General features: G+C 37.9%; 1 pseudogene across 1 annotated transcript; it reads right to left on the reverse strand.

Moving 5' to 3' along the window:
• Nucleotides 1-3,043: 3,043 nt before the first annotated feature.
• Nucleotides 3,044-5,730, reverse strand: LOC143621429 (WEB family protein At5g55860-like; annotated as a pseudogene). The gene is made up of 4 exons (XR_013151516.1): nt 5,678-5,730; nt 5,159-5,227; nt 4,330-4,501; nt 3,044-4,225 (listed from the first exon to the last, which is right to left on the reverse strand). The product of XR_013151516.1 is annotated as a WEB family protein At5g55860-like (transcript).
• Nucleotides 5,731-8,810: the final 3,080 nt, after the last annotated feature.

Here is an 8,810-nt window from a genome sequence, read left to right on the forward strand (position 1 = left end):
GTGTTGTTCGGGTTAGTTAAAGGAAGTATGATGGTGTCATCCTGGTTTGTAAAGAAGAGGTAACATTTTGATGATATTGTGTCAATTTGCTCAAACAGTTTGGAGTGTCGTCTCTTTGTGGTGAAGGTTCCCTCTATTTACGCCTTCACGAATAAAGATCCATTGGAGTTGCGTCAATTCTCCTCTAAGTCAAAGCGGAAGGCGAACACATTTAATGCGGTTTGTTTGACCACGATATGGTGTCTTTGGCAAGCACAAAATGCACTAGTATTTGGGGGGAAGCCGATAAATTGTAATTGAAGAGATTAACGTGTAAAGCTTCTTGTAAGAAAATAACGCGGGGGTGGGGGTGGGGGTGGGGGTGAGGAGGGGGGGGGGGGGGTTGCTTATCTAACATGGGATGTGTGGCGGAGGTTTAACTATATGTTGTAATTGGGTGATGGGGTGGTGTATGTTCTTTTAATTTTAGGCATGCGTGTTGTATAATTGACGGTTTGATGTTTTGTGGTCGTTGATAGTGTCTTGTTTGTAATAATTGTTAATAAAATAAAGACAATAAAGCTTTGGTTGGCAGTTCAAAAATCTGTTAACCTAAAGCTTTATTTGAATAATATCTACACGAATTTAGTTACGTGATCGCGTTGGCAATTGTCGTCATTCGTTTGTGTCCGTTTATACACGATAAAGATTCTTAAAAACGAAACGAATCAAAACTAAAAGATTTGATATGTTATAATACAAGTTCAAGGAAACTTATTGTAATATGTAACATCATAATCTAATGATCCTGACTACCCGAGTTACAGTTTCAGTCACTCGTGTCATTTCAGGTTATTAACAAAAATAAAAGCTTTTAGCTTCAAAATTGGTTGAACATATACACACCAACCAACATAACGCGCACGGAAGACACGCGGACACACTACGATTTACATAGGCTTTTAGCCGGGCAAATATGAAGGAGACGAGCCGATATCAACCTGTGATTTCTTCCTATGAAACATTGTGACACTCGTCAATCTCAGGTTAACTCCGTTAACTCAAACTCCGTCAATTCAAACTTAAGATCACTTGATCTAGAACGTACATCTCATTACATTTAAACTAAGGTTTTAAATGACGCTTGACAATTACTACATGTGTAGTCTTTCGGGAATTGCACCGAAACGCAAACGGGTTGACGCAAACCATTGGTGAATAAACGGAAAACAACCAAACAATAATTATGTGATAATTATGTGTTAGGCTTATATGCTATTTGATAATATTGTTTAAAACACTAACTCAAGATGCAAACAAGTTACTTTAGGCTAGAAAAGTAATACTTAAAAGTTGAGGGACCTATGTGTAACATATTATTATTATTAATAATAATAAAACCCTAACTCTCTTCCCTCTCCCTCACACCCGATCGGCAGCCCCCCTCCCCTTTCTCTTGCGATCGGCAGCCACACCCACACCCATATCACCTTCGTTTTGATCTTGTTCTTCATAATCGGAGCATCCCACACTCGTTTCTAAGCATCTCTCACCTTCCTCTTGGTTGTTTCTGAGTTTTTAAGGTATAAACATGAAACCCTAGCTTTGTAAATTATTGTATTAAGTGTTTATATGCTTGATTTTGATTTGAGGATGATTGATTATGCGTTGGTTATTGGTTTAGATAATCATATGTGATTTTGAATGGTGAAAGATTGTTAAATCATTGATTGTTTGTAAACCATAGAGGGTTACTACTGATTTTTATGGTTAATGATGTTTATTGCATGTTGGATATATGTCGTATACTTAGGATGCATGTTAGACGATTGTTTGTGCTTGCTGAGTTTTGACAGCAGAAATTGTTAAAATTGAACAACATGTAACTTGTTAAATATAAAAACAAACTGAGCTATTTATGAGTCTAAGAGGTAGTACTTTGAGTCTAGTTTCCAGAAAACCCAACCACGCTTAATTTGGAGGTGTTTTGGTTGCTCAAATGATTTAAATGTGATTAAAGGTCAGAACTGGTACTGGACAGATTGTAAGTTATGTTTAGACAACTGTAACTAAATGTTAATGTGGAAATTGGTCGAGGTTGTTAACACTACAGGGTACTATGTTGAGTCTAGTTTCTATAAAGTCCAAGTTTGTAATTTTTGGACGAGTAAAGGTTAACTTTTATTATTTTACAAAACTGAAGTGCAAATCTGAATTGTGAGACCTGCTGTTAGGTTGTTTTGTAATTATCATATCTCATGAACAACAAGACCAAATGGGTTGGTTCCACTTCTGGAAGTTAAAATGTTGAGTTAAGACCTAACCCAATTGGTCTTGCATTAATTAGATTTTTCATTTAACGGGAATAACAAATAACATTCTGTTGAGCATGAATTTGACTGTTGTGAGTTTGCTGTAATGTTTTGATCATTGTGAGAAATCTATGAAGAATAAAAATACAATAAAATATGTTCTGGAAACCTAACTCATGTATGTTTTTGTGACGATTTTTGGTGAATTAATTGAGATGCTATGATCTGTTGAATAGAGTAATCTTTCAAGTAGAATTCTGTCTTGATGAAACTAGCTGCTGAACTTTGTGAAAATACATGAAACGTGCTAATTGTTAAATAATTGTTATGTTTTGACCAAATTGCCCTTGCGGGGAATAATTGCTAGAAATGTACACTATTAATACTTGCTTTATAGGCTAGCTACCTATAGATATATAATTGATTTACACTATCTGGTAACGCAAAACGCTAAACGCTTTATTTTTTATAAACTTGTGAACTTACCAACCTCGTGTTGACACTTTTAGTATGTTATTCTCAGGAAGCCGAGGCGGGCGCGCGGTATAGGATCATGCATTACTTTGAACGCTTTTGTTTATGCAAACTTGTTTTTAAACTGTTATTATTAATTGGGTTTTTAAGTCGTCCTGCGTGACGCAACACTTGGTTTATGGTTTTACGCTTCCGCACTTATTTACACTTAAACGTTTTCGTGGTTTGAAAACTTTATTTATGGTTTGATTATAACTAATTATTCCGATCCTGTTAGTTCACACCCTCTGACGGTAAAACTCCGTTAGTGGATTTGAGGGTGTGACAAACATGCTACTAAGACTGGTAGTGAACACCTTCTTTGTCTTTTGTTTGTGTGGTGGACTCTGCTTGTGATTTGGGGATGGCGATTGCTGCATTTGTGTTTCTTTGAGTATCAAGGCCAACTTCTTTTGTTCCCTCTCTCTCCACTTTCTCAGCTCGCCCTCTGCCGTCTTCTTGCCTGCCTCTGCCACCTCTGCGCGCTTCAATGCCTCCTCTGCTGCCGCCCTCAAATCATCAATCTCCCTTTGTGCTGCTTCTAGTTTCTCGGATTCCACCACTTTCCTACTCAGTGTCTCAAATTCTTCTCGGGATATTGTGATTTTTAATCCTGATTCGGCTTTTTTTGCTTCCTCGGCTTCCATTAAAACTATATTAAGTTTACTTTCAGTTTCTTTCAAAGCAACTTTCATAGCTTCCGCTTCTTTCTTCATTTCTTCAGCTTTCTTCTTCATCTCTTATGATTCCCATTTTGCATTTTCGTTCTCTGAAACCAACTGATGAAAAGTCAACATCATTTCATCAGAAACAACCGTGAAATCAATAAATTCTGTTTCCGTTTCTTTCTGTTTCAGTTCTTCGTGTTCTTTCTTTATGTTCTCGAGCTCAATCTTTAAAGATTCCAACGACTTCCTTAATGATCTTTCTTCTTCAACAAACTTCTGTAATGAATCTTTAGCACCGTCAAGCTCTAAAGTCACAGTCTTTACAGAATCAAGATCCGAAATCCGAGCTTTTTCCATTTCCATTTGTAATCTTGTAACCTCGGATGTCGTTTCTGCAAACTGAATTTCAAAATCTTTTGACTTTTCCGCATCAACCTGTTCCCGTAAAGCAAGTAGTTTCTTGGCAGATTCTTCTAGTGCTGCTTTATGTGCCAATTTTTGAACTCGTTTTCCATCAGGGTTACTTTCTTCACTTTCAAATCGATTTGCTTTATTCTTTGTCATCATGATTCCCGCCTCTTTTGCCTCGTTAGCAATCGTAAGCTTCTTGGTCAGATCATCCACTAAACTTTTAGCTTGTTTGAGTTCGGTTAGTGCACCGGATTTTGTAGTTTCAGCACTCTTTAACTGTTCCTTTAATTTATAAAGCTCTTGTTGTGCCAAATGGAGCTTCATTTCCTTCACCGACACCCTCTACATTCATAAACAAAATTTTGTTATAAAAATCAACGTGCCCTCTTATTACCAAAATAATATAATAATAATAACAATAATAATATTTATAAAAAAATACTTACCTCAGCAGAATGAGGCTTTAGTTTTCTGACGGGGATTTTTTCAACTGAAAAAGCACTTTCACCGAAAAGATTTACAGCGTCCTTGACAGATTGGAATGGTGTGCTAGTATCGATCTCTCCAACCACCACTTTTGGAGACCCGGTTTTGTTTTCACGGTCTTCCGCGGGCATACTGTTGATTGATCAATTGGAATGAGGGCAGCAACTCATTTACATTAAATAAAAAAAGTAAACATAAACATATGCAGTAGTTGCAAATCTTCCAAGAATCGTCTTAATATAGCCATACCTTTATTATTTATGATTTTTTTTCTTTTTTGGAATATGCATTAACACGTATACATAATTTCCAAGAACCATCTTTACCATTTTAAGAAGGATAATGCAAACTATCAGATTTTAAATTTAAAACCTTTTCAAACCGCCAAATCGAACCGTTTACGAAACGATAGTTAGCATTTTAGCCCATAATTTCCATTAAAACCAGCCGAACCAAGCCATAAACATTAATCACCCGTGGTTTTTATACGTCCTAGCCCACACAACGTAAACGCTACTAGGAGGTTTATGCTAGTCCTATGTATATAATAGATAACTGGATATTGACATCAGTTTTGCCTTGTAAGCTGTAACTTAATTACATTCATTCCTCTCATTAATACAAAAAAGAAACTGTAAATTATCAACAATTTGTGTATTTCAAACCATTATCAAACAATTTTAAGCAGCATCAACTCATAATCACCCAAATATGTATGAAAAAAAAACACAATTATGAACACAACTAATTTCATAATTAAATCAGCATTTGTCTCCTAGAAAACCTTACTTGATTAATCAGGAAGAATCTTTGGTTAGTCAAATGAACCGTTAACGACAATGTAGCAAGCTCAAGACCCTGAAAAATGAAGCCACACAACCATATTAACATTTGTACATGTTCAAACATACTTTAATCAAGTAAATCTCAATACTTTCAAAAAGATTTTAAAAAGATGCTTGAAATCATTATAAAGACAGGAACTTTAAAACCCTAAAAGCAAACAAAAATTTGATATGATTATACAACCCTAGGAGTGTGATTAATAATGAAATACCAAAATTAAGCAGTCATCAGTGAAAATGTCATGACTTTAATCATCTTTAACCATTGTATAACCATCAGATTATTAAAAAAAAAAAAAAAACTTTTTATTTCAAATTAAAAGCTAACAACGCAATATTGTCATAACAGTCTGCAAATTGGTTGGAAATCGATTCGTGCAGTGATAATTAAACATAAAGATTACATTTTTAACCAGTTTAATGGATGGAATCAGGGGAAAATGAAAAGCGTTTGAATGATTACCGATCAAGAATGAAGGGTTTGATAGCAGATGGATGAATGCTGGACTGAGAGTGTGTCCAAGTGAAGGAGGCAAGTGACAGGTTGAATGAATAGGTATAGTATATAGGATATGACACGAGAGAGTAGTACCTTATGCATTCATGATTGTACTGTGATATGACCTTACCACGTTATTATTCACACCCGTGTACTAAAAGGCACTCACTCGCCAACGAGGAGGCTATTATTATTATTTTTTAAAAACGTGATGATCTTCGATATGACTGGGTGGTCGTTTAAACCACCCCCCGCCCCTCACAGAGAGTTTCTCTTGAAGAATATAACCCTTGGTTTCTAGGTTCTTCCGTGTTCTAAGAGGGAACTTCTCCCCTTGTATCACTTGACACCAGTTGAACTGCCATAAGAGTCGAAACTCTTTGGCATAACGCGGGCATGATAAAACTCTTGTTTTGGCTCGGATTCGAACTGACGAATTTCAGAAGAAAGTCTAGTTTTTATCTTTATTGTCATACCCAACTGGATTAACCTAGTTTTTACTCTTTTTCTAAAATACATAGTTTATTGATATAAACTTTTATTTCAATTTTATGATTTTTTGGTAAAAAAAATAGTAATAAAGCGTTACAACATTCACGTTGGAACTTCTATTTCAATCTACATAATTTAATTAAACAAACACATTTTATCTAAATTTTGTTTACTTTTCATAACTCTTTCATCCAACCCTTTATCTTACTTATAACACTTATTTTGTTAGATTTTCTCTTTTTATACACTCAGAATGTATAGATGATTACAATGATCCACAAAATATAGAGAAGTGCTTTAGTTTTCTATAAATTGTTCTCTATTATAAATTATTGAATATAAAGGTGTTTTACTTGTTTTCTTTACTTTGTTCTCTATATTGTGCAGAAAATATAGATATAGAGACTCCAATATGAATGCTTTTAGAATCAAATGCAAATAGATTTAACGTGCTAAACGTACAAATAATTAGAGTTAACCCTATAGTTTCTACTCTACTTCATTTTTTTTGTATTGTCATTATTTTAGTTTGGAATTGAAGAAACACTAGATGACCCCGGCAGATTAAGGATAATCTTAGGGTTAAGTAGATGTTTCCCACGAGGGTTAGGTCCGGCAAAGATGGTTATTCTTCTCAACCTGCAAAACATACACCGTAAGCTCGTCACTGAGAAGGGGGGGGGGGTTCCTCCTTGTGACCACCCTCCGGCGTGAGAATCAGATTAGGTTGCTCTGAAATAAGTGTATATAGAGAGAAATAGCCAGAGAGAAGATGATGATACCGTTCCAAGGTGTTGGAGTTTTTATAGCCGAAGGTAGGTTTCCAAGCAGGTACGGCCAGCTGTATATAATATTCCTTTTCCACCAACTATGGGCTACGTTCGTGCCACGATGGGAGTTGGTGGGTAGGCAGCGGCTGATAGTGACATTTTGTACTGGAGCGTGCTCCTCCTCGTACTATTGTCGGTGAGCTGTCACCCTGTGATTGGTTCATGGGTTGCTTTTGTCAGATCTTGTCTATTTGTCCATACCTTGGTAGGTATAGTACAAAAGATCTTCTAGAAGCGTACGGACTGGCTCTTTTGGGCGGGAATATTCCCGCCCTGCTCATTCCTTCTTCAGGTGACATTATTGAAGTATTAAGAGTTAGTGCCTTATGCGTGTAGCCTTACTGTTAGTGCGGGTAGCCTTCCTTCTTGGCTTGTACCCACAGCTGCGGGGACAGGCAGGATACTGTACCAAGGGAGGCTTTCCTGCGGGAACAGCTGGCTTACTGCGTGTAAGGTCTTCATCTCTCTAAGCATGGTGGGTCCTGCGGATCCAGTTGGTCTTTGCGCAGACGTACCTCTTCAAGGTGAGTCTTGTGGGTCCAACTGGGCTTTGCGGGGACCTACCTCTTCAAGTCCCCCCCAGTCCATTGTTCCTCTCATGAATTGTTAATAAGTGAGGGGAACTTTTGGACTTTAAACAAGGGGTTTTAAAAAGGGGTTTTCGTTTTTTTAAGGTTCTCCGTGGGGATTCTTCCCGCAGTTTTCCTAATGTCACTTGCAGAAAATTCCCGACTTTTTCTGCTTGATCTTTGGGTATGATGCGGGTAGGTGTGTTACCTCTTCGCAAGTCGGGAGCGTTGAGTTTCACTTGTGTAGATTCTCCACGAGGTTTTGGTAGTTTTAGACATAGTGATCAGTTATATTAAACAACCAATTCCACCTTGAAGCTTCAAACAATCTAGTTCTCAACGTCCCGCCATGCGGGGGTGTTATTTCCCTTTCCGCAAGCATGGCCCATAAGATCGATCTTCTTGGTTTCAATTCCCTGCAAGTGCTAAGTATGTGAAGGGTTTCGCCTTGACACTGTACCCGCACTTGTCTTATGTTTTCTTGTTTCCAAGGTAAGGGGGTATATTCCATCTTATTTTTGAATCTTTTTGAAATTCAAAGGGTTGGTGAAAAGATAAGGACAGTCCAAACGGTTGAAAGGACGTTGGCGTCTTCTGACGGTTTCAGGACGTGCAGGAAGTTACGACGACGTGACAGCATGTGGTCAATCCGGACGCTTTTTCAGGCACGTGGGCGCGAGCTTCATGGCACACGCCGTTCTTACATCTGTTGCCAGCTTGCTTTTTCCACGTGTCGCCGTGTCATTGCTCCTACGCTCTCTCTCTCTCTCATCCGCATTAAATTCATCGCATTCATTGCAATGAGTATATAAGGCGGAGAGGGGGTATTTCGTCCAATATCTTCACTTCACTCTCCTTTTCCTTTTAAGCGATTTCCGGCGAATACTCATCTTTTCCGGCGAGCATTCTCCTGAAACCGCTTTCTTTCATCCTTAACATTTAAAAAATGTCTTCTTCTACTCATGACCCGGAGGTTAACGTCGAGGAGTCCGACTTTACCTCGAGAACCCGACGTCCACGTCCGATAATGACGATAAGAGTACTGCTGGCGAGTGTCAGTTTACTCTTTCTGTCGATGTATACCATTACATCGTCAAGAAGTTCATGCTGGAGCCCTATGAGCCAGAGTTCCCGGAGGCCCACCAGACGGTGTACGATGTCCCTAAGGGCTAGATAAGGGTTTACGCTTCGTTCTTCCTATGTGGG

Source organism: Bidens hawaiensis, unplaced genomic scaffold, assembly GCF_021521415.1.
Source record: "Bidens hawaiensis isolate Kalapana, Puna unplaced genomic scaffold, B.hawaiensis_p1.1 tig00002866_1, whole genome shotgun sequence".
Lineage (NCBI taxonomy): Eukaryota > Viridiplantae > Streptophyta > Magnoliopsida > Asterales > Asteraceae > Bidens > Bidens hawaiensis.